The sequence below is a fragment of the Myotis yumanensis genome, unplaced genomic scaffold, assembly GCF_028538775.1.
Source record: "Myotis yumanensis isolate MYYU_CA2020_CCGP unplaced genomic scaffold, mMyoYum1.0.hap1 SCAF_6, whole genome shotgun sequence".
Classification (NCBI taxonomy): Eukaryota; Metazoa; Chordata; class Mammalia; order Chiroptera; family Vespertilionidae; genus Myotis; species Myotis yumanensis.
Window position 1 is genome coordinate 53,792,146 of NW_027223757.1, and position 24,945 is coordinate 53,817,090.

The 24,945-nt window shown below is 42.5% G+C and overlaps 1 protein-coding gene across 1 annotated transcript in view; it reads right to left on the reverse strand.

Annotated features, from left to right (window-relative positions):
- The window catches only part of HTR1E (5-hydroxytryptamine receptor 1E), a 63,714-nt gene extending 45,934 nt beyond the window's left edge, over positions 1-17,780 (reverse strand). The window contains exon 1 of the mRNA XM_070419316.1: positions 17,455-17,780. The gene's annotated coding sequence lies outside the window, so the exon portion shown is untranslated. The remainder of the gene's footprint in view (positions 1-17,454) is intronic.
- Positions 17,781-24,945: the final 7,165 nt, after the last annotated feature.

Below are 24,945 nucleotides of genomic sequence, written 5' to 3' on the forward strand. Positions count from 1 at the left end.
CGACTCCCATTAAATATTGTTTACAAACCTTCTAAAAGAGGATTTTTACAGGTGCTTCAGATTCAGAAGGAATAAAAAAATGACAAGCTTGTCTTCAATTTTTGTTGCACTTGCCTGCTACTGAGTTGGTAATAGAGCACTTACTTGTCTTTTTCACACACGCAGGCTTTGTCAATACATGCCGTGACAGAACGTGCCTCTGAGAAGGATCCCACAGCATCCCCTGCCACAGGGTGGGCTCTCAGCAACCACAACTGAAAACACCTTGTCTAGTGTCTGGATGTTGAGAACCACATGCCCACCTGCTCCCTCTACACTAGCAGACAGCCTGCCAACCCCAGAAATATGAGCACACACTAGATCATCATGTTGCAAGTGACCTGCCAGCTGAGCGCAGAGCAATCTCAACAGAGAGCAGCTGGACTGGACCAGAGCAGAAACATTACCCAACTTATCTCCAAAACTGAGTTAAATAAAGGGTTCTGTTTATGTCATTAAATTTAGGGTATATGCTTTTACTTGCAACCCAAGAATCTTGACTAAGAGAGAAATTGTATCAACAGAGGAGGCTACAATTAACAGAGCGACAGAGAGAAGGTGGAACTGATGGGCTGAGTCACGTAACGTGGCACAGAGAGAGAATATCCTCACTTGCATCATGTTATGAAGAAACAGTTGATTAAACAAAGAACCCACCCACCATAATACCAGTGGATGCTCACAAAATATCTTATACTCTTCACTTTGCAGTCCTTGTCCTGTGGGATGCAATTTATTCTCTGCTCTGGTAGCCGGTATACGGTGCTACAGAAAGGATTTTTGTTTTTTTCTTCTTTTTCTAAGTGGGAGTGTTTGTGGTTTTGTAAGCAAATTTTCCCATTTAACCACTGCATTGCAGATGGAAAGGGGTGTTGTCTGAACAAAATGGAGTGTGATCAAGAGAAAAAAATGGACTAATTGGGAAATTGTTCACTTTGAGAAGAGGTGCCCATTGACAACATTTTTTTGTTTCAGCTGCCAGATATGAGTGACTGGATTAGCTCCCTTTAGAAAGAGGGTGGTGAGAGTGTAGTTTAATGTAACATGGTTGAATCATGTATAGCAGAGAGAGCTCTTAATAAATGGAAATGTGTGTGTGTGTGTGTGTGTGTGTGTGTGTGTGTGAAAAGGAAGAATAGACAACTTTTGGGGGAGTATATCTATAATCCATATCCTCTTTATTTTCTTTCTGCACACTGTTCCCCTCTTGCTGGGACTAGATTCTCAGTCACCATGTTTGGGTTCCATAATCTCACATCCTGGACACTGTTGATTGGACCAGGGGTAGGCACCTAACTATAGCTGGGCCAATCAGTCTCTTTTCTAAAAATTGGAAACTGTGAGTAAGAGATGCTGAGTTGTTTGAATCTGGACATCTAAACTGAGGAGCTTGGAACACCTGCATTTGGCCATGGGCATGCAGAAGCATTGGAAGCTAATTCAGAGAGAGGATAAGAGGGGAAGGGAGGGGTGGGGAGGAAAGAGAGGGAGGAGAGAAAGGGAGACATATCCACACTGGGTTCCAGGTTCTTGATAATTGCCTAGCAGCTCGCTCTGGCTCTTGGGTTCCATCAAATGTCCTAGCACGTTCTAATAAATTCCCTTCAGATTAGGCTACCAATAATTCAAAAGTGGGAATGTGTTTCTTGTAATCAAGAGAGCCTCAACTAAGAAAAATTCACATAACAAAAAGACAGTTATGAGTTTCCTAACAATCAAATAAAAGTATAATTGCCAGTGCCTGGCTGTATCCAGTTTCTATTTTATTTTCTGTTATACTTAGGCCAGTAGTCAATCTGGGGGCCAAAAATATGGTGTGCCACTAAAATTCCATTTATATTATTAGAAGAAAAACATTTTTCTCAGTCTCACAGGATATATTTAAATAGACATACCTATTGTTTATTCTTCTGATGAACTGAGTTTTGAATATATCCTTTATCATTCTACAATTGTTTTGAAAAGTGAGTATAAACATCAGCTAACACATAACTGCTATAAGAGGGTCATTATTATTAGTTTAAAATCTGCTTAACAGCTAGAGCTCCTCTAGCCTATCCTTTTCCCTAGAGTGCACATATGAATATCACTATAGTTATTCGCCGAGGAAATGACACTAGTTTTAAAAGTTGCATCTTTTAAGGAAAAAATAGTTATCAATTTAGATTTAATGATGATGTCTGGAGGCTTTCAGAGTGTAGGCTGAAAGCATGCTATTTAATTTCTTACTTTGGAGTCTAGGCAAAAAAAGGTAAAGCTCGTTATGAAAAGAAAAACATACATACTTCCAAGGCTGTTTTGGTGAAGTACAAAGTTAAAGGTCACTGAGGAGATTTTCAGGTTAGCTTGGTCAGTGTAGACACAGAGACAGTGTATCCAACTAAACAGTCGGGAGAGAAAACCCATATTAGCGCTCCTCAGGCACCAAGCTCATATGTGAATTGGTTTCTTTTGTCTGAGTTGTCAACATCAGGAGGCCCTTTGGTTATGATAAAGCTTCATTTCGGAATCTGAAAAAATGTCAATAATACTAGTAAAGGCATCATGACGAGGGCAGTTCTGCAGGGAAGCACTGAACTTCCCTCTCCAAACCAGTGCTGAGAACTCGGAGCACGGGCTGGATGAACCGTCACGAATGGATGAACCTTGCTGTTTTACCTGGGAAGACTGGTCAGTCTTGGAGAATGAATGCAGCTCAATTTCACTGTGAAACAACAGGTTTAAGAAATTCTCCCAGCTTGGACACTGTTACAGATTTTTGGTATACTCCAACACCTGTGGGCATTGTCAAAGCATTTGAAACCTAAAAGGTATTCTATACAGTATCTGATACAAGTTACTGGTGAAGGTGACAAAACTGAGGCCCAGAAAAGTTTGATAATTTCCCCATGGTTACAAAGATAACTCAGCAAAACTCTAGAATCAATGACAAAGCAGCTCTCGTTATTTTTGCGTGATTATGCAGCAGGTGCTATGCTAACAGCACTGTTTGCAGATTCCCATTTTTATTCCAATAATCTTATGAGGTTTGTATTATTATCATCATTGCATGATGTAATTACTACCATTTTACAGATGTGGAAACTAAGGCAGAGGTAGATAAGCAACTTGCTCTGTTCCAGGCAGCCAAGACATGGCAGGGATGTACTTGAACGTTGACCTGACTTTCCAAAGCTCTAAGCCATGAACCTTCCCACCACACTATCATTCTTCCATGTCCTCCATTTCTATCAGAACTCTCCAAGGCCTTACAGAAAGCTTTAATAAGCTGCACGACCTGAAATTACTTAATAATAGAATTTAAAAGGCAGGCTGGGCTTGAATAGTATGGCATTAAATACTAGGTAACATGTACTTTTTAAAGTTAGATAGTGAGATTTTGTTATAATTGAAGGGAATGACCTGACTCTTTAACAGTGATGAGGAATTTAAATATAATATTCTTATTTAGATACTGTTTTATTCACTGTGTATTTAGGTATTAGACTAATTCTTAGTGGAAAAATTTACCAGGCAGCTGTGTATTCATTTGCCATATGCCACATTCTCTCTGACCAGACGCAATGAAATCTGATTTCCATTTGGGAGAGACCAGCTGCCTCCCCAGCAAACAGGTCTACCCAGTGCTCAGTAGCTAATGGGAGATCACTAACTGAATGCTGAATGATTTAAGCATTCCGCAAGAGCAACTGGTTTAGTGGGGAGGTATATTTTATTTAAAATAGCTGGGAAAGGTACCAAGTATTTATTTTTCAGTCACTTGTATTAATAAAAATTACAATAAAATGTATTTTAATTAAAAATAAAGTTAACACCCTGGCGGGTTGCTCAGTGGTTAGAGCATCAGCCCACAAATCAAAGAGTTGCAGGTTTGATTCCAAGTCAAGGGCACGTACCTCGTACCTCAGTTGCGGGTTCATTCCCTGACCCCGGTCAGTGTGTGTGCGGGAGGCAACCAATCAATGTGTCTCATGTCCATGTCTCTCTCTCTCTCTCTCCCTCTCTCTCTCTCTTCCCCATCCCTCCCTCCCAATCTGTCTGAAAATCAATGCGAAAAAAAAAAATCCTCAGGTGAGGATTTAAAAGTAAAATAAATAACGTTAACAATAAATTTAACTTTATTATAATAAGAGATATTGTTATAAGTTATAATCTGCAGTCCTAACAATAGGATCTAGTCACTGCTAGTAACATACACCTATTTAGTGGGCTCTAGACATCCCTCAAATGCTTTTGACAGAAATATACAGATATGTGGACAGAAACCCTCTCAAAGCTTAATGCTTAAGTCTCTGTCATAAAGACGTTGACATGGTTAAGTGTTGAAAAGGCACACTGAGCAGAGAAGAGAGGAGATGTAAGTTTGAATTTTAGCTTGGCCAGTAAATGTCTGCATGAGCGAAATTCACCCTCCTGTGTTTCATTTTCTTCCTTTAAAATAACAATGGTGGCCTCAGGGACACACTTATATAACACCTAGGAGGTGTGTGACACTGCTCTAAGCACTTTTCACATATTAAGTTATCTAACCCTTCTTTTGAGGTAAGTATTAGCATTCTCTCATTGTAGAGGTAAGGAAGCTGAGGTGGGGAAAGGCCACGTGACACGAGTGATGGGACTAAGGTTCAGCCCCAGATCTGTTTTAACCACAACTCGAAGTTTTAAAGCATGTACCTACACTACCTTTTGTTTTTTAAAAAAATCTTTATTGTTGAAAGTGTTACATATATCCCCCTTCCCTCCCCCATTGACCCCCTCGAGCCCACCCCCACCCCTGTCCCAGGCCTTCCCTACACTATCTTAATCATAACTCATTTTCATCATTTGAGAATGGAAGATCATTGGATTAATAATGATCCTTTCAAACACAAATGGCAGACATCCTCTTAAATTGGCTTTTGCAAACAAAGAGAATGTATCTGCTTGGGAAACTTCAATGTTCATGCTAAATCAGGAACCAGTGGGTCCAGAGATTCAAACAGTGCAATCAAGAATCTTTCTCTTGGCTCAGTGGATAGAGCATCGGCCTGCGGACTGAAGGGTCCCGGGTTCGATTCCGGCCAAGGGCATGTACCTTGGTTTCGGGCACATCCCCAGTCGGGGGTATGCAAGAGGCAGCTGATCGATGTTTCTCTCTCATCGATGTTTCTAACTCTCTATCCCTCTCCCTTCCTCTCTGTGAAAGATCAATAAAATATATTTTTTTAAAAAAAGCATCTTTCTCTGCCCTGGTTGGGTGGCTCTGCTGGTTGGAGCATCATCCTGTAAACCAAAAGGGGGTAGGTTCAATTCTTCCTCTCTCTCGAAATCAATTTAAAAACAAAAAGAATCTTCCTCCGTGTAAGCTTTTATCTATAGGAGGCTCTGCCCGTACACCAGGTCCCAGCAGTTCCAGGCATACATCCTCAAATCTCCAAAGTCAGTGTAGATATAGGGCCTTGTCGATACTTGTAAACCCTACACTGAGTTTCGGTGATTCTGATTGGTCTGACCTGGATCACTGAGTATCCCAAAACCAACCACAGTGGCTGGGAGAACAAGATGTTGTGATTGGTCTTGGTTACATTGTAACTATTGGAGCAAATTGTATATTCAATTTGACCTGAACCACTATAGATTGAGAGTGAAGAGGTGTAGCTCCTTAAGGAAAGTCAGGGCACTGTTACCACAGAAAGGGGATGGATGCTAGATAGGCAAAAAATGACAGATGGTCACCCCAATTAGATTGTTGCTTGAGCAATTTCCAGCACTAAAAACCTATACATTTTTGCTAAATGAAGGAAGAGAGGGAAGGGGGAAGAAAAGGCTATGATGTGTATATCAATTCTATCCACACTTAAATTACCAAACTTCATTTTCCCCTAGAGACTTCAAGAACTCCTTTGCTAATGAATTTTTATTAAAATAATTGGAATAATGAAGGACAAAGACTTATGTAAAAAATTTCTTTTGACACTATAATTTTCTAATGCTGTATGAAAAAAATGGTGACAACCTAAAAGTGCAATAGTAATAATTGGTTAAATAAATTATGGTATATCCTCACAATATTATATACTTATTAGAACTAATTTTTAAAAATTTATTTTGATTATTTTTTTATTTTTAGAGAGAGACAAAGGGACAGGGAGGGAGAGAGAGAGAGAGAGAGAGAGAAGAATATTGATGCGAGAAGGAAACATCAATTGGCTGCCTCCTGCATGCCCCCTAACGGGATCAAGCCAGCAACCCCAGGCATGTGCCGTGAGTGGGAATCACACCAGGAACCTTTTGGTGTATGGGAGGTTGCCCAACTAACTGAGCCACCCTGGCCAGGGCTAGAAGTAATGTTTTTAAAGAATATTTTAATTATATGTAAAAATATTGAAGATATAATGTTAATTGAAAAAGGTTAATTGGATAAAAATACTTAGTATGCTTCTAATTTTATTTAAAAAGAAACATCTATTTTCTGCCCATATAGATGAACAGCACTGTTGGAGTGGGGATCAGAAATACATCTAAGTATCAATAGCAGCTTTCTCTTGGTGACAGGGTTTTGAGTAATTTTAATTCAGTTCTGTATACTTTTCTATATTTTCTACAATGAATATGTAATTCATTTATAATCAGGGGGGAAAACCTTAAAATAGTTGAACAGAGGATTTTGAACTTTACTTGTTAAATTTGTGTCAGAGTAGAGTGAAAAAAGAAATGTAGATAAAACAAGAATCAAACATAAAACATTCTTTGAGATAACCAAGAGTTGGTTATATTTGCCTACTTCAAAAGGCTGTTCTGCGAGCTCTTTAATAACTGTAAGCCTTGATTATATACTAGAAGAATATTTACACAGGTGTGCTCAATTCTAGAGCACTTGATATGTCAGAAAATTCAAGCTAATTAAAGATAATGATTTATATCAGAAAAATGCTAATTACATTATCTCACATGAATTTTAAAATTCCACTAAATATATGGAAACTCCCTCTGTGCATTTTAATTATGAGTTAGTTTCCAAAAATTCTATTTTCATCCACTTTTCAGGACAACATATCTGATGTGCAATGCAAGGTTCTATTGAGCCATAGGAAATCACTGTAAAAACTGGAAGTAGCAGAATTTGATACAAATATTTAAAAACATAAAAATCACAACTGTTTAGTTCAATTGTCAACAAAGGAACAAGAAGCAGTAGCTGAAATATATAATTTTTTATTATTATTGTTGCCATTATCATCATCATCATCATCATCATCATCATCATTTAATTTTTAGGTTTCAGCATAATTTTATGTGTCACTAGCTCATTTTATCCTGGAAAGGCTGTTATCATCATTGCTCTTAGGAGAGAACTAAGGCATGAAACAAATCAATGGTTTTTCCAAGGTCACACACAGAGCAAGGTATACCACTCGGATCCTTAATCTTCGGTTTGCTGTTCTTGTATTACCATTTGCAATTTGGAATTAGATTTATCAACATTAATAAAATCTTGGTTTTGCATGAAAATTTATCTTTTACAGATTTCTAATTCCAGATTATCTAATTCCAGTGTAAGAACAGTACTATGAGGTAATAATATCAGCAGCTGATACTAAATTGAGCCCTTATCAAACAGCTTCTCATATGTTATCATATTGTGGTAGGCAGCCTTACAAATAGATGCAGAGATATAGAAGCATGGAACAGACTGAGGAATCTCAGAGGGAAGGTGGGGGTGGGTGAGTGGGGAGAGACTAACCAAAGAATTTATATGCCTATATGCATAACCCATGGACACAGACAATAGTGTGGTGAAGGCCTGGGAGTGGTGATGGGGATGGGATGCTAGGTGGAAGGGGTCAAGGGGGCAGGGGGAGGGACATCTGTAATACTTTCAACAATAAAGATAAATTACAAAAAAAAAAGGCAGGTCTCAATGATCCCTTCCATAATCTGTAAATAATAATACAGCCTGACCAAAATGTATAAATTTTTAACACCTTTCTTTTCTTTCCTTTTCTTTTTTTCTCTTCTTTTTGTTACCTTTCCTTCTTTTTTGTTTGCTTTCTGTCTAGTGCATTGATCAAAACATTCAGAGGAGTGTTAAATAATGGTGGTTGTTTCATCTTTATAGTACTTTACCAATAAGCATGATGTTAACTATTGTTTCAGAAAGATGTTCTTACTGTGAAAAACTGTTCTGTTCTACAGGGTGTCCCAAAAATGTATACACACTTTAAATAATTATAAATGCAGTGTTTATTAAAATACATTTCATTTTCAAAATGTAATTGAATCTATAGACATTGTGTGTATACATTTTTTTTTAGTTTTTCTAGTTTATTATGAAATTTACTTCTTCTATTTCTAGTTTGCTAGTTTTTTTAAAATATGACTATATATTGAATTTTATGAGCTTCTGACAGCCTTTGAGAGGAGCACTGATTGGCTTATCGATGTGAATTCTTGCTCACTTTTAAAGGCAGTTTGCTTTCCCCATGAAGGCTGTCTTGACCCAGTCAAGTTTTGTATGTCATGCTGATCTCTGCAGATCTGTGCTCCCCACAATGTGGTTTGCAGACTAGCAGCATCAGCATTACCTAGGAGTTTGTGAAAAATGTAAATTCTTGGCCTCACACTACCCTACTGATGATCAGCTTTGCGGGTGGGGACCAGGAACCTAAGGTTTAGCATGCTTTCCAGGTGTTTCTTCTGCACACAAAGGTTTGAGAGGCACCACTACAGAGCATGCAGAAATTGTGACTTTTTGGGTGCAGAGCAATTGGAACTCCAGTCACATGCTGGGATCGGTTCCTTCTCCTGCATCTATAAAGGAGGGATGTGAATAAATCCAGTATGTAGATTCAGTGGTTGAAGAAAGTAGCAGCCAAGGGCATTCTCTGGGGCTTGAGAACATACCTGATCAGAGGCAACATTTAGCAAATAAAAGAGAAAAGTTCCTGCCAGATGAATGGATTAGAAAACTGTGTTACATCTACACAATGGAATACTAAGCTGCTGTAAAAAACAAGGAGTTCTTACCATTTTCAACAGCCTGGATGGAACTGGAGAGCATTATGCTAAGTGAAATAAGCCAGTCAGTGAAAGATAAATTCCACATGATCTCACTCATTTATGGATAATAAAGAACATTACAAACTGTTGAACAAAAATAGACAGAGGCAAAGAAGCATCGGACAGGCTGTCAAACTACAGCGGGAAGGTAGGGGAGGTTTGGAGGGGTAAGAGATCAACCGAAGGACTTGTATGCACGCATATAAGCACAACCAACAGACGCAAGATACTGGGAGCGAGGGGACGAGGGCAAGTGCCAGGGGTTAGGGGAGGCCGGCGGGAGGTCAATGGGTGGGGGCGGGGAGGGGGGAGAAGAGACATATGTACTACTATTTGTAATACCTTAAACAATAAAATTTAAAATAATAATAATAATAATAATAATAAAGTTCCTGCCGATAGGGTTCAGGGCAGTGGAACTCAGCCTGGACCCATCTCTCTATTTTCTGCAAGGCCAGCATCACATTCTCACCTAGATTCACATGATTTCTACCACACAAGAATAATGATAAAGATAATAATTGTAATAATACAAACATTTTCTCACAGCCTATGTTGCACTACCTTTTCTTTATTCCTCACAGTATGTCTACAAGGCAGAAATTATCACTCACATTTTAGAGATGGCAGAGCTGAGGCACAGAACAATTAAAGAATTTACTTTAGGTGATAAGAACAAAGTGAGGGGAGCATAAGATTACAACCAATAGAAGCAAACTGAAGAATTGAAGTAAAAATTACAGAAAACTAACACAACAAGGCCCCCCAAACCAGTGACATTTTCTTAAAAGACCATGTTTCTTTTATAATAATGTTTTGCAGACGCTAACCCTATTTCTGAAAGAAGACCAAACTATGGGAGAAAAAGCAAACAATGCTCACGAATGGAGCTGGGATCGGCCATTAACATTTTGTGGTGTGGCTCTTGGTAGGAATCCACTAAATGCAGTTGTGGGGGAGCTGGAGTAGCATCCCCCAGAACTGAAGACAAAGATGGAATGAATCTCAAGGTCAGAGGCAGCGTCTCCAGTTCAGGGGCTGCTGTGTCTGCTGTGAGCACAGGGTTTCCCAGCAGACTCTGCTGAGAGGTCCTTCAGGCTGACAAGTATGAGCCAGTCCTTTGTCAGAAGTGTACAGCACAAAATCCCTTTGCAGGGCACTGTGTTACTGAGTCGAATAGGCTGAGATAGCAAGGAGAGGTTTTTTTACGAGCAGTTTTTCAGTTATATTTCAATTGTAGTGCAGGCCCAATCATAATGGAGCAGTTTATAGTGAACTCTTTTTAAAGCATTAAATACAGGCATTACCAACACACAGACACACGCACAAGGTCCCTTTATGATCATCTAAAAATTCCTTCTGAAGACAGTTGGCAGTGTACCCACTCTACCTTCATATGAGAAATTCTGCATCAAGGAGCCATATATGTTTATTATAAGGGGTCTTGCCACCCATCCACTTTGAGTGGTCTATTCACTTGCTGAAATGGAAGGGAGGAGAGATGAAAGGCAAATTACTTATAACAATTTGTAAATTCTCAATGGCTTGGAAACCTTGGTATAATGAAATAAGTCAGTGTTGGAAGGAGCCTGGAAAGTTATCTGGTTTAGTCCTCTGCCGTTGAAATCCATATAAAAATGTCCTGGGATGGAACAGACATGCTACCCAGATCTTTCCTCAAAAAAAAGGGCAACTGTACACTTGAAACCTATATAACCTTGTTAACCAAAGTCATCCCAATACATTTAACAATTTTTAAAAAGTACATGTAACAAAATAAAGAAGAAAGAAAGGGCTTGTAGCCCAGCTTCTGAGATTGGGTCAAGACAGCCTTCAACGGTCCACCCTTTAAGGATGTCCTCAGTGGCAGAGAAGTGCCTCCCTCAAGATCCTGACAGTAACTTGCAGCCTGCATTCACTTCCTGATGCGGGAAGCAGTTGAAAAGCCCAACCCTTCTGACCTAGTTTGGGACAACTCTGCTGCGTTATTTTAACTCAGACACACACCACCACCACCACCACCACCACCACCATGGGGTTGGCTGAGCCTGTTGCTGGGTCCACTTTGCAGCTCAACTTCTCCCTCTGACCAATCCTGCTTCCTTCCCTTCCTCCAGTGTGGTTCCCAAGGGCATTCCCTAATAAACATCCTGCACAGTAAGTCCCACTGTGGAGTATGTTTCTCTCAGAGTTAGGAGAACCCAACCTGTGACGTGCCCCCAAAGACACTGCACTTCCCAGTGATGCCGAGGCCACACCTCCCAGGCAGCCTAAGGGCATTTTCGGAGAGTATAGACCAGTGGTTCTCAACCTTCCTAATGCCGTGGCCCTTTAATACAGTTCCTCATGTTGTGGTGACCCCCAATTTCATTGTTACAAATTGAACATAATTAAAGCATAGTGATTATTCACAAAAACAATATGTAATTATATATGTGTTTTCTGATGGTCTTAGGCAACCCCTGTGAAAGGGTCGTTCGATGCCCAAAGGGGTCACGACCCACAGGTTGAGAACCGCTGGTGTAGACAGTCCTTCCAGAAGTGTTGGAACCTGCCTCCCTGCACATGTGTTAACTGGGTCTGTCCTTCTGACCAACCAACCAGAACAACACAAGGCCGTCTCCATGCTATTTCCTTTATTTCCAGTCTCTTGTCCTGAATTCTGTCTTGTAGTCTTAAAAGGTTAAAAAAAAAAAAAAGTTTTAGCTGATTCATCATCATCTCCTTCTTTTCTTGTGATTATGTTGCTAAAAGGAGACAAAATTGAAAGGAAAAGCAAATGATTCATAGGTCGACAGTTCAGGAAATGTGAAGTAGTTGTTGTTGTTCCTTCTTAGGTGACTACCCATTACAAATTGGGGGTGTGAGGGTGCTGTTGCAGGAGGAAGGGGCATGGTGGGAGCCAGGGGAGAAACAACGTGCTTTGCAACAGAAACACAGATTTGGAGTCATCTTGGGCAATTCTTTTAACCTCCTTTTGAAAAAAATTTTTTTTTATTGATTTCAAAGAAAGGAAGGGAAAGGGAGCTAGAAACATCAATGATGAGACAGAATAATTGATTGGCTGCCTCCTGCATGCCCCCTACTGGGGATAGAGCCTGCAACCTGGGCATGTGCCCTGACTGGGAATCGAACCCTGACCTCCTGGTTCAAAAGTCGACACTCAACCACTGAACCACACTCTTTTAATCTTCTGAGATCCAACAAATATGTTCTTATTCATTTTCCTGTGTTCTCAGTTTTTGGTGAAAGAAAACATTATTTACCAGGTCTAGAAACCTGGGAATTGTCCTGCATTCCATACTTTCCTTCACTCCTTGCATCCATTTACTCTCTGCATATCATCCTTTCCTTCTTCCCCTCAGCCTCAGTTCATCTTGTTTCCATTTCCCTCTCTCCATGTCTACTGCTAGTGCCTAGTTTGGGCTCTCATGGTACCTGCCTCCTCCAGACCCATTCCCTTCCACTCCATATTGCAGCCAGGGTGAGCTCTCTGACACCAAACTAATTATTTTGGGCAACAGCTTAAAATACTATAATGAAGCATTATTTATTATAGCAGAAACCTGGAAACACCTCAAATATCCATCAATAGCAGAATGGATAATGAAACGATGGCACCTTTGTACAACACAACGCCATATAACAACAACGAATGAACGAGCTACTGGCCAAACCATACACATAAATGAATCTTATGAGTAGAACATTGAGCTAAATCACAAAAGAGATCATCCTGTACAACTTATGTGATTATAAAACTCAAAATAATCTAGGATGTTGAAATGCAGGTCGTGGTGACATCTAGGGAGGAGGATGCAGTGCTGACTGGGTGGGGACCGGAAGGGAGCTTGTGTGGTGGGGATGTTCCATTTCTTATCTTGCTGGTGATTACTTCCCAGGGTGTGCTCAATTTCAGAAAAGTTGCTGAGCTTAACACTTCTGATTTGCACATTTTCCTGTATGTACGTTGTTCTTAATATATACATTTAAAAATGATTTCTGGAGGTTTTCAGGGTAAAGTCCAAATTCACACGATCTCCTCTATGAGCAGCTCACTTCTTAAACCTTTTCTTTAGCTAATCCTCTGTGTGCCCTCACTTCACTCACTCTGGCTTGTTAGTAGCTCCCTGAAAAGGATGGCAGGTTAGGAGTTGGGATGAAAAATACAGGGTTTTAATGAATCAATAAGTTGTGGGGCTGATAATACTTACCCTGCAGTGCTTTTGCGAGGATTAAATAAAAGAGTACATGTGCAGTTCTTACCACAGGTCCTGAAGCAAGCAGACACTCCTCACATGTTAGTTCCTTCCTCCTGTCCCCCTCCTCCCAGTGCAGATGAATGGACTTACGATAACTCTGAACATCATTAGGGTATCGTAGCTGAAGGCACTTTTGAGAAGGTATTGCTTATCAATCTCACTAACCATTTGGTGCAGTTTACTTCTCAACGATGCTCTGGCTTGTCTTTGATTCCCAAGAATACAAAGCTTGACACAGATTTGACTTTCTTGGGGGAACTGTCCCAACAAAACCCTACTTTAACCTCAAGTCAGCTCCTTCCCAAATCCCTTGGAAATATCAGGACATGCCAGCCGATTGTCTGATAAGGGGGTTAAAGAGCAGCTGCAGCTAAGGGGTCTGTTTTTGCTTTACTTGGGCATTTTAGGTAGATGGGGTCATAGAAGGATCTGGGAGTTTAAGCTGCCGCTACTACTGGTTTCTATTTTTCAAAATTTTATCTTTTTGCTATAAAAATGCTTTTCTTCTCATGTCAGATTTTCATAAAGACCTTCCATCTGGTCTGTACTGATAACCAAAATCTTGAGATACTCATTCCTCATATAATTTGCAGTTTAAAATGATCCAGATTGGGTTTTCACAGGTTCTTCTAAAGGAGTTTGTCTTCCTAATCCTACAACTGAATGTGCTGAGAACTGACCAACAGGAGAGAGCTCTAACAATGAACCTATTATACATGTTCTGCAGGCTATAGATTTTTCATTTCACATGTCTTAGGGGAATACAATCATGAAAAAAAGTACTGACATCTGTTAGGACAAGGACCACAGTGAACCAGGTGATTGGTAATCCATAGTGGGTGAGACACCCCCCCCCCCCCCCCAAAAAAGAACTAATAAAATTAGAATTAAACTGTATCAGAATTCTCAAGGATTTTACCAATTTGTTGTGATCCAGGAATATACCAATGGACTGAATGATCTTTATAAATTCTTGCTCTCAGTCTCTTCATTCACAAAGAGTGGAAAGGTATACCAAGTCATAAAAAGTAGATTGGATACTGATGAACGTCCTTTTATTCCCAGGAAGATGAACTTTGGTAAGTTGACTCACCTGGGCCCCAAGCTTTAGGGCCCACAATGCTGGTTCCAGAAAATGACTCAGGGAGGAGAAAACAAAGAAGTCAGCGGCCCACTGCCCACTGCTCCATTGCCCTCTTTTCTCTTTCCTGTCCATCCATCCTCCCCTCCCCCATTTAGCATACTCATCGTCTGTGTTTCCCTGAAGTTTATTTTCATATAATGTCACATGCATAAACATATGGGAGGCAGAGAAGAAAGAAGCCTAAGGCATGAGATGTCCAGATTCACCTCTGTCCTGAAAGATGGCCTTGATAACATATGGTATGAATAATAAATCCCTACTTGGTTGAAATTCACCTCTTGAGCAGCCTCAAGCTTTTTATGTAAATGAGCCAATAGAAATAGAGGGAAGGACTTCCCATATTAAAGTATTAGATTTAGATGTTTTAAATGGTAGCATAGAAATAAAATTCCAAGAAGGACCACAGAAACATGGAAAAATAATCAACCTGAGTGTAGAGGTGAGAAGTAGGGAACAGGATATTTGAATAATGAGAAGATGACCTAACGTGCCAGGGCCTGAGGTTTCTGAAAAGGGATCCACTTTAAATCTGAACCCTTGGTGGTGGTGGTGGTGGTGGTGGAATATGTTGACAGAGAGGAGCCTGAGCAGGTGGGGATGGGGTGCTGCTAGTGATGCATCTCACTTGGCTCTCTAATAACCTCATCAAGCAGCAGGGAGTGGGAACATACTTCAGTGTCACCAGGGCTAGAGATGTGTCCTGGATGTTGTCTCTTCCTAAATACCCTCTCTGAGAAATCCTAACGTGGTGATTTTCCTCCAAAGAAATTCATTTATATGATCAATGCTGACCGGGCTTCAATAAAAAGAAATGGGAGCAAATGTTTGGAATAGATACCACAACAGCTAGCAAAGGTGATATGGGGGTGAGATGCAAGGGAGGCTATGACTCCCATCTCAACACCTGCCCAAGGGACTGTGTGTCCAGGAGGATCCCCAGAAGCACTTGGTCTAGGAAGAGAACTCTGAGTAAAGCCGCTGTTAACGGCAGGAGAAGAGAAAAGCATGAAAGCTTGAGTTTACTACACTTGTGATGTCGATTTCTGTAGCATTTAAAACTTGCCAGCTGGTGGTAATAAATGGTTAATTTGAATGCTTTTTGATATAATAACCATCTGTGAAGTCTTCATCCCTGGAAATCTTCCTGAGAGAAACAATGCCCACTTAAAGGGATATGTAGGCATGCATAGACCAATTTGCTGAGGACCAGTCTTGACTGCATTATTTTTTGAGCTCCTTTCCAGCTCTAGCATCACAAGTCTCAATTTATACAGCAATCCTTGGGCTTCAACAGCCCATATCGGGTGATGATGACATAATCGTTAAGTTCTATCAACAATGATGAATCAGGATTTGAAGGAGTTTCTCTGGATAGCTCTCTACTAGTGATGAAACACCTGAGCAAAAGCACTTCTCCCACCTCTCCGCAGCAAAATGATTTGTTGTGGGGGTGCTATGCCATTTCAGAAACAAGTAACATACTTGGCTTTAAACACGATACAGAAATGGAGCTGAATCCCACTTAGGTGGCCCACTTCATTTTCAGAGATCTCTTGTCTGGGGGCTAAAGTTCTGAAGGGAGGAAAAAGACAGGCAGGCATACTTTCTGAAATTGCTAAGTGGGCCTCAAATGCCTCCACTCGTTTATTTGTGGAAGACATGGTCATGTCATTTAATTCAGCAGGAATACAAGTGCACCCACAAGAGACAGGCTGGCTCATAATCTCCTCTTTTATTTGAAATATGTATTTCAAAGGGATTTCAAAGATGCTCCCCATGGAAATGGCAGCACAGGGAGCCAGACCCCGGCCCCTACTTGCTGCACCAGGAACAAGGTTAACTCAGTAAAGCCCCAGTCTCACAAGCCCACCCTGGTGTTTAAGGTCACGTCTGAATGTGTAACTATTGGCAAATATGTATTCTGGAGCAATGTCAAGTTCAGAGCAGGAGGATATACTGCTTGGAGCTAAGGGTAAAGGAAGAATGGTAGGAGAATTCCAAATAATTGGGGGAAAACACCCTCCTCCAACCCATTTGTCCATCTATTATTCCCCGCGGGACTCAGATTTGGTGCAGGAGGCGGGGAAGGACAATGAGGAAGGTTAGGAAGAAGCTCGCTGGGATGCTGACACCCTCGACCTCATCCTTCTAACCCAAGGACAAGCAGGGCTGGGTTGAATAGAAGGTCCTCTCCAAACCCGGGCGCAGGCAGAAACATACAGAGTCTATTTGAAGAATGCAAAACCATCTATGATCCCCTGAGGGCAGAACCCATTTCCATTTAGCCTCCATTCCCTTTCGTTTTCACTAGGAAGGGGAGTAGTCTCCCACCTTGCAGCATTTCCTCTAGTGGAAATCGCTTAAGACAAAACTTCCCTTCTTCACGTGCACTTCCAAGCTTTATTTTGTAACCGCAGAAAACGAGTCAGCCCCATCACTTCCCCACCAGATGTTTTCTTTACAGGACTAAGCACACCATTACTGTGTGAGGGCTGGAGCAGCCCTTCCATCCTTGCCAATCAGAGGTTTTCTGTGAGCGTTGGCTTCGAAATCGCCTCCTCCTCCAGAGGTGCCGAAGCACAGTCCCCCACCCCGCTCCGCGCGATTTCCACTCAAGTTTTTCCTCCTAGAACCCCTTTCCCATTGATTTCATCTTTAAGCCTCTTCAACTCCTTTCGCAAGGAAGCAGGATAAAATTCATAAACCACAGTTATATACAATGTCGACATTCAAGTTCACACGGTTGGGGGGGGGGGGGGGAGCTTGACCGAGAAATGCATCCCTTATTAAGAGGTCCAGGGGGCAGGCACCATGCCCAGGCGACCCCCGTAGTTCCCCGCCCCCTGCCCCAATCCCGTCGCCTGTGCGCGAGAGAGCAAAAATACCCCGGGCAGACCGCGAGCCCCTGGCCTGGGGGGGTGAGGGGGGCAGGGAAGCCGAGGTCGGCGGGGTCAGGCGCGCGCCCCTCACCTGGTGGACGGACGGTGCGAGCAGCCGCGTCGACTGGGCGAACTGGGGCGTCCCGTTGGCTCCCCGAGTCTCTCTCGGAACCCGCTCCTTTTTCTCGCAACACCCGGCGGTGGAGTACGCTGAGTCCCCGGGTACTGTCCCCTCCAGCGTCCTGTGCCCGCGCCGGTGCCCCTGGGCTGCGGCGAGACGGAGCGAGCGGGGCGCACGGGGCGGCGGGCGCTGCGCTCCGCCACGTCCGGGCGCCCGGCTGCCAGAGGCGAGCGCGGGGAAGGAGGAGGAGCAGCCGCGCGCCGGTCTGTTAAATCAGCGCACGGGCTGCAGCTGCCCCGCGCACCACCGAGCGGAGAAGGGGCGGGTGTGCTGAAAAGGTGAGTCGGGTGCAGGGAGGGCGGCGGTGGTGGAGGAGACCTGGAGGTCGCAGCTCCGAGCAGCTTCAGGTCCTGCCTGGGCTGTGCACGAGAAATTCTGGAGCTGATGGCGCCCTCAGGGCTCCCGGTTGGAGACGCTAGAGGGCAGCGCTGTCCACGCTATAAACCTGGCCGGGGTGTGGAGGTGTGGACAAAGGGTCATACCTCTGGAGCCCACTGTTGGCTGCGGCTCAGGCAGAATAAGGGCCAGTTAGTGCAAGGAGAGGCAGACTCCTTTGCCTCTTCTGGGGCCAGCCTGAGAAGGGGAGAGGGGGGAGAGGGGGGAGAGGGGAGTGGGGAGAGAGGAGCTGGCAGGTTTGGACTTTGCCTTTGCAGCTCCTCCAGGCAAACCCTCTCTCTGCTCTCCTAGGGGGAAAAATTACAGTTAACTTCCAATGGATGCTTAAGGAGAGGGAAGGGAAAAAGTGTAACCGGACAACCAACAGTTCTGGGCTGCCTGTCACTACTTGAGCCAATTAAGCAGAGACAGGGCTGAATCATACATGAGCGTTTATACCAATAATGCTGGCAGTATGGAGAGCAGCAGGTCATCCTCAAAAATCTGCTCTGCCCCTCCCCATCAGCCAGCTGCTTATATTGGGTAGAAGGGCAAAGATTACGTGGGAAAGTGGGAATTACAGGCATGGGAAAGTAGGCAAGGTATAATGGTTACAGGTTACAGGCAATGCGGGCTGGGAGGTCGTCGAGGGCAGGTGCCTCCTGGCGCCTCCAGGATCAGATTACAGGCAATAGGGGCTGGGGGTTGCAAAGGGTGGGTGCCCGCCGGGACTACATTTATTTCAGCCAGGAGGTTGTAAATCTTTCCATAATGACAGGCAGTTCTCTGGAAAGGAGGATGGACTGCATTCTGTTAGTTCATATGTCCCAGGGCATAGGACTCTCAGCCAAGTTAGAATGTGCTTTCTCTAATCAGAACAGAACAATCATGGTTAACAGAGCATGATTAATATTTCTTATCATTATAGCAGCTATAATGATAATATAGCTAGTCCCCAATATTCTATTTCTGCTCCTAAAAGAAGGATATGAGGAACACATGGAGAAAATTAGGGAGGGGGAAAGTATAAGGGGGCAGAGAGGTGGAGAGAGCAGAGAAGAAAAGGAGAAGGGGTGGGTGGTTGGGGCTGATATTTCAGGTTGGCTGAGGGCTTCCTGCTCTTCCTCCTATTCCACCTGCTGAAGGCCAGAGAAGGTAGCTTGGGAGGGACCTTATATAGAATCCTGGTACTGCTGACGGGAGCTTCCGGAGGGCTCGTTGGTTACTTCCTGTGAGGAACTTGGGCGGCTCTGAAACCCTGAAGTTTTTGTTTTGTTTTGTTTTAATATTTTTATTTTTTATTGATTTCAGAGAGGAAGGGAGAGGGAGAGAGATAGAAACATCAATGATGAGAGAACATCATTGGTGGCTGCCTCCTGCACGCCCCCGCCCCCCGCCTCCCCACTGGGGACTGAGCCTGCAACCCAGGCATGTGCCCTTGCCTGGAATTGAACCTGGGACCCTTCAGTTCGCAGGCCAACAGTCTATCTACTGAGCCAAACCAGCCAGGGCACCCTGAAGTATTATGTAGGTAGATTCCCTGGTATTTTTTTTTTGGCGGGGGGGGGGGGGGGGGGGGGCTCAAATTATTTGAACTAGAACCTTGGCATATGGGAGAGAAGAGATGAGGAGCCATAAAATGAAATAGGAAATCTGATTCAAACAATACATTATGTAGACAGCCTGCTACAATCTTTGGGTTAAAAGGACCCTGGAACCTCTGTAGATAACCCATGTTGTTCCCCAATTCCTGCCTCACACTTGCCTTTCTTGTGTGCAGCCTTATTACTGAATTGAGAAGGCTTTCTCTCTCTCTCTTTTTTTTTTTTTTTTTTTGGTAACTTGGCAATTGTAAAACAAATGAAATCCTACTTCAATTCAGAAAGCAAACATATGTGCCCTCTTACTGCCTTCTGGAGTGCCTCTCAGCATCAGCAGGGGCTGGGTGGTGGGTGTGAAGGGGAATTTTGCTGATCAAGAGAAAGGAAGGTTGGTAAACTGTAGTTTTGAATTGTGATTTCCTTCTATTCACCCTACTACACTAAGAGAAAAGACTCAAGTAGACCCAACAGGAGGATGGGCTGGAAGGATGTTTTCCTACCAAAGAAAGATGGTGCCTCCAAGTCATTATTTTGAAATGTGTTTGACGATAGAGATGTTATATAAAAATCAACAGACCAAGAATCACTCCTCATCTTTAAAAAGAACCTCCTAGGATCAAAGTTTTTAGATATCTCAGGGGCAAGTAAGGACACTGGCAACTCTGGAGTCCTTCCAAAAGATGAAGGAAATTTGAGTTCATTCTGTTCTTTTTTTAGTAAATTAGCTTGCCAACTCATTGGTTATTGTAATGTAAGCAACTATAGAAGCATATATGAGACTTGGAAACTCTTCTGAACATACCTCAGAATACCTTGCCTTCTCAAGCTATTAATTAACTTCTGGGATATATTTTAGCAGTATTAATGAAAGTCAACATCTGCTTAATTAGGAGCTGATAATTCAATTTGTGGCTTGTTCATTTGAATTTCCATGGGGCTCTATGAGTGCTTTAAGATTGTAGGTAGATGTAAATCACATGCCAGTTTCATAATGAAGAATTCCTTGTCCATTAAAAAACATCTATAAGGATTGAGTGGAGCCCCAGGCACATGGCCTAACAAATTCATCAACTTGCAGTGAGAACTCAAAAGTCATTATGAAGGAATTAATTGATCAAATTTATTCATTCATTCAAATAATGTTGGTTAACACCCACCCTGTACCAGGCATGAGACAGCTTCTAGGAATACAATAAAGAAGATATAACTTCTTCTTTTACTGATTTTAGGATCTAGTGGAAAGACCAATTCATAAACTAGTAAATCCAATCCAAAGTAATGATTGGGAGAAGAGGGAGTTCAGGGTGCTGTGGGAAGCACAGAAAAGGGCATTCTAAACCAGTCAGGAGGGTCAAGGAATATCAGCTGGAGGTGGGAGCCCCGTAGTGTGTGTATAGGAGGAGGGGTGGTTGGTAGTGATGGGGAGTAAGAAAATGATGAACAGTGGCTCCAGCTCCAAGACACATCCTAATCACATTTCCTAGCTTTCCATTTGGATGCTGGAAACGTACTTTAGTGTCTGAGGAAATAAGCACGCATATGGTGCATTTCATAGGAGAGTTAATCTAGAAGCTTCATAAGGTAGGGACTGTGTATGACCTGTCCATATCACCAGTCCAGAAAAAAGTCAAGCCCCTAGTAGACATTTGCCTGTGGTTTCCCACCTCCATCATGGAAGTGGGAATAAATTGGGAAGGGAAGGAGTTGTGGTGGGAGGAACTCACACAATCCTAGGTGCTCTCCATGTGTTAGCCCACCAGATATTGCAATAACCCTAAGACATATTTTTAAAATAATCTCTTTTACTGTTGCTTTCAAAGAATGAGCTTCAAATTTCATTCTATGTCTGTGGTGTGACAAAGGCCAGAGGGAGATTATGAAATGTCTATAGGTAGCTTTCTGCATTAGTCCACTGTCAGTAAGTTATGCTATGGTTACAAATTATAACCCCCAGATATCAGTAGCTTACTATACATAGCAAAGTCTTATATCTTACTCAAAGTACATATTAGCTATGGATTGTCTGTAGAGATGGGCCTGGGAATGACAAAATATTGTGAGCATACTATTCAATTGACAGCAGTTTTCAGCAAAACCTTTGAAAAAAGACATTTTCTCTTTAAAATATTTATTTATTGACTCTATTAGCTAATGGTGTTCACCAACCTCAGAATATAGGGAGCAAAATAATGAATCTAGGTTGATTAACTTAATTGATTAGAACATGTCATTAAGGTCTAACCATTTCAAAACAGTTGGTCTTGCACTAAGAAAAAGCTCCATTCAGTGGCCACAAACTGGCTATTTCTTCATGTTGGCACATGTTAATATTTGTTTCCATAAGAAAATAAGTAAGACAGACTAGGGCTGTCAGGAGCAATCTAGCATGGAACAAAACCGCCAGCACAAGTATGGACAGTGGCTCATCCTCACACATTTCCCGAGAGCTTGTCTGGAGGTGTTGGCAGGGGAACAGCTACTCTTGTATACCTTTGACTGGAGAACGGTCCTCTCCTCCATGGGGGAAGGTTGTCCTCTTCGACTGAGCCCACAGCAGTGAGGGAGGAAGGGGACACCAGCCTAGCCAGCCAGATCAGCTCAGTCAACGCTGGCAATCAACGGGTGACAGATGTCAGCCAGATCTCCCTCACATTCGACACAATTCTTCATTGAAAGTGATTGTGAAAAACAGCTCACTCAGTTAAAAGTGGGAATAGTTGACACATTTTCACTAAATATTTCTTGAACGCCCCCAACCCGAAGTTTGAAAGAGATGTACCTGGTCCCTGCCCCCCAGGCGCTCAAAGTCAAGGAAAGTGAAGGCACTTTGTGAATTACTACATGAAAGTGCTGGGGGAGCAGAGGAGCCTCTGTGGAGGAATTGGGGCTAACCTGGACTTGGAAAGGTGTTAGAATATAACTAGGCTCGCTCAGTGTAGGGCTAATCTTTCTGCCTCATGCCTATCTTCCCACCCCTGGAAAAGGAGGACCTCAGGGGTAAACACTTTGCCTCCAGACATGTAGTGGTATGTGGCTGAGGTGAGGTTTGAACACATGACTGGCTCTAAAGCCTGTTCTTGTCTATTCCATGGCAGTGTGTTCCAGGGATGGGCTGAGGGAGTTCCAGGAGAACTTGGCTGTGGAATGAGGAGGCTGTGGGACTCAAGTTCACCAAAGTGGGGGATTTCTGTGGGAGTGTCTGGTAGTGAAGGTATGTATGTGTCAGGGGTAGTGGTGGGCCAATCACAGAATCCTTAACATGCGCACAGTATTATTTTTTATTAGTCATATTATTTACTTTGTATATTACTTTGAAAGACATAACTTCCAAAGCACTTTCACTGTTTTCACAAAACCTAGCAACTTCAAATAATTTGTGCGTTTCTTTAAAACACACTTTACAACTAACATATTAGGTGATAATGACCCTTTAACTTTATGTTTACTTATTTAAATGCCTTTATTGAGGTCTAATTTATATAACATAACATTTACCCATTGTGAGTGGACAGTTCAGTGGTTTATTAACTTATAGAGTGATGTGGTAGCACCACGATCCAGTGGTAAAGCGTTTCCATTGCCCTAAGAGGTGCCCTCTCCTGCTCCCACCCCCTGCCCTAGGCAACTGCTGATCTGCTTTCGGTCTCTTTAAAAGTGCAGATTGGTGGGGGTAAGTAGGCAATATTTTGTGTCTGGCTTTGGGTTCCTCCGCACATAGCTTGTAGCAGTACTTCCTATCAATTGCTGAATTGTTTTCCATTGTATGGGTTCGGCACCTTTTAAAAAATCCAGTCACCAGTTGCTGAACATTTCTATAAATCCTTCACTTAAAATAGCACTTTTACATTTACAAATCACTTTGACTTACATTATCATGAATCATGGGAAGAGTTCAAAGCAGGGTGTTATGCTCATTTTATCAGGATAATAAGGATGGTAAGAGTAGCTGACATTTATTGAGCTCTTACTATTTGTGCTCTACACACGTGTGTGTGTTAATTCATTTAATCTTTACAACAACCTTATGGGGAAATAGTCTCATCTTTTAGACTGGTATACTGCTTCAAAGAGGTTAAGTCCTGCAATCTTTGCAGCCAGTAGCTAGCAAAACAGGGGTTGAAAACCAGGCAATGTGGCACTAGTAGTGAAGCCTGGGGAAGTGAAGAGATGGTTTGACTTATCCAAGGCCACGCTGGTAAATGGAGGTGTTTCTCCACTCTCAATATAAATAATAAATTTGGTATAAATTTATTGATCAGATTCCAGAGAATTTTAGGCACCTTGGACATTAACATATAGTATACTTTTTTTCTGTATAGATGAGGGTACTGCCTGAGAAAAGGAAGATGTACATGACCTTTTCCAAAGTCACACATCTGGTCAGAGGCAGGGCTGGATGAGATCCCAGTTCTCCTGACTCCAGCGTTGGTACTTTTGTCATTGGCTTCCTTCTTAAAGACCGAAACAAAGCCTGATGTGATGGGAGACTGGAAGAGTGAGATTGTATTGAGGAGAAAGATCCTGAGACGGGATGGAAAAGCATGTAGGAGACAATTGCTTTTCTGTGAGTTTGGGACGCAAAGAATGCATGTCTGACAGAGCCTCCAAACCGACTTCAGTTCCAGTGGCTTCTTGAATTCACAGGTGACGGCTCGGCTTGAGAATCCCAAGGGTGCCCTGTGTCTATACAGAGGGAGTTGGCCACAGTCCTTTCAGAAAGGGTTAGTATTTTTAAAAAGTTTTAAAATTTAGCTACATCATTCTCTAGAAAATATTGTCAACAAGTACCTTCCAAAGTGAGTCCCTGGAAGGAAAACAGACCTGGTTTTCTACAAGAGCCCCTCTCAAATGTTCAGCTCCAGGAATATCAAATATTATGAATGCAGTGCTGACTGTGGAGTAATGCAATATTTTGCCTTTCTCTCCGTGAATTTTCAACTCCTTCCCTCCTCCTCTCCTTGAGGTAAGGCCCCTAGGGTTGCAGGTTAAAGGGTCCCTCCCTTGGGAGATGGTTCAAGCCTGCCCCTCACTGCCTGCCGTACTGCAGGAGACAAAGTCTGCAGAGCTGACTCGCTCCAGGCACCAGCCTCTCCCTTCATCGAGGCCTCATCAGACTCTCTGCTTTACATCGCAGGCTTCCGAGGCACAAATTCAAGGCTTGGTTTTTACCTCCCACACTCTTTTCTTACCAAGAACAGGCCTATCCAGAGATTTGAGTTATTCACAGAAATTACCTTTTCCGTGTTATCCCTACAGGGGAAGATTTGTAGCATTTCACAGAGGAGGCAGCATTTAGGGTGGTCTGGAAGGAATGATGAGTATGATTGGACAAGTTTTAGGGAAATCACATTCCAAGCAGAATGGCAATTTACAATAGGAAATGTGTGAAATTCATTTGTATCATGAGATAAGATGTTCAGAGAAT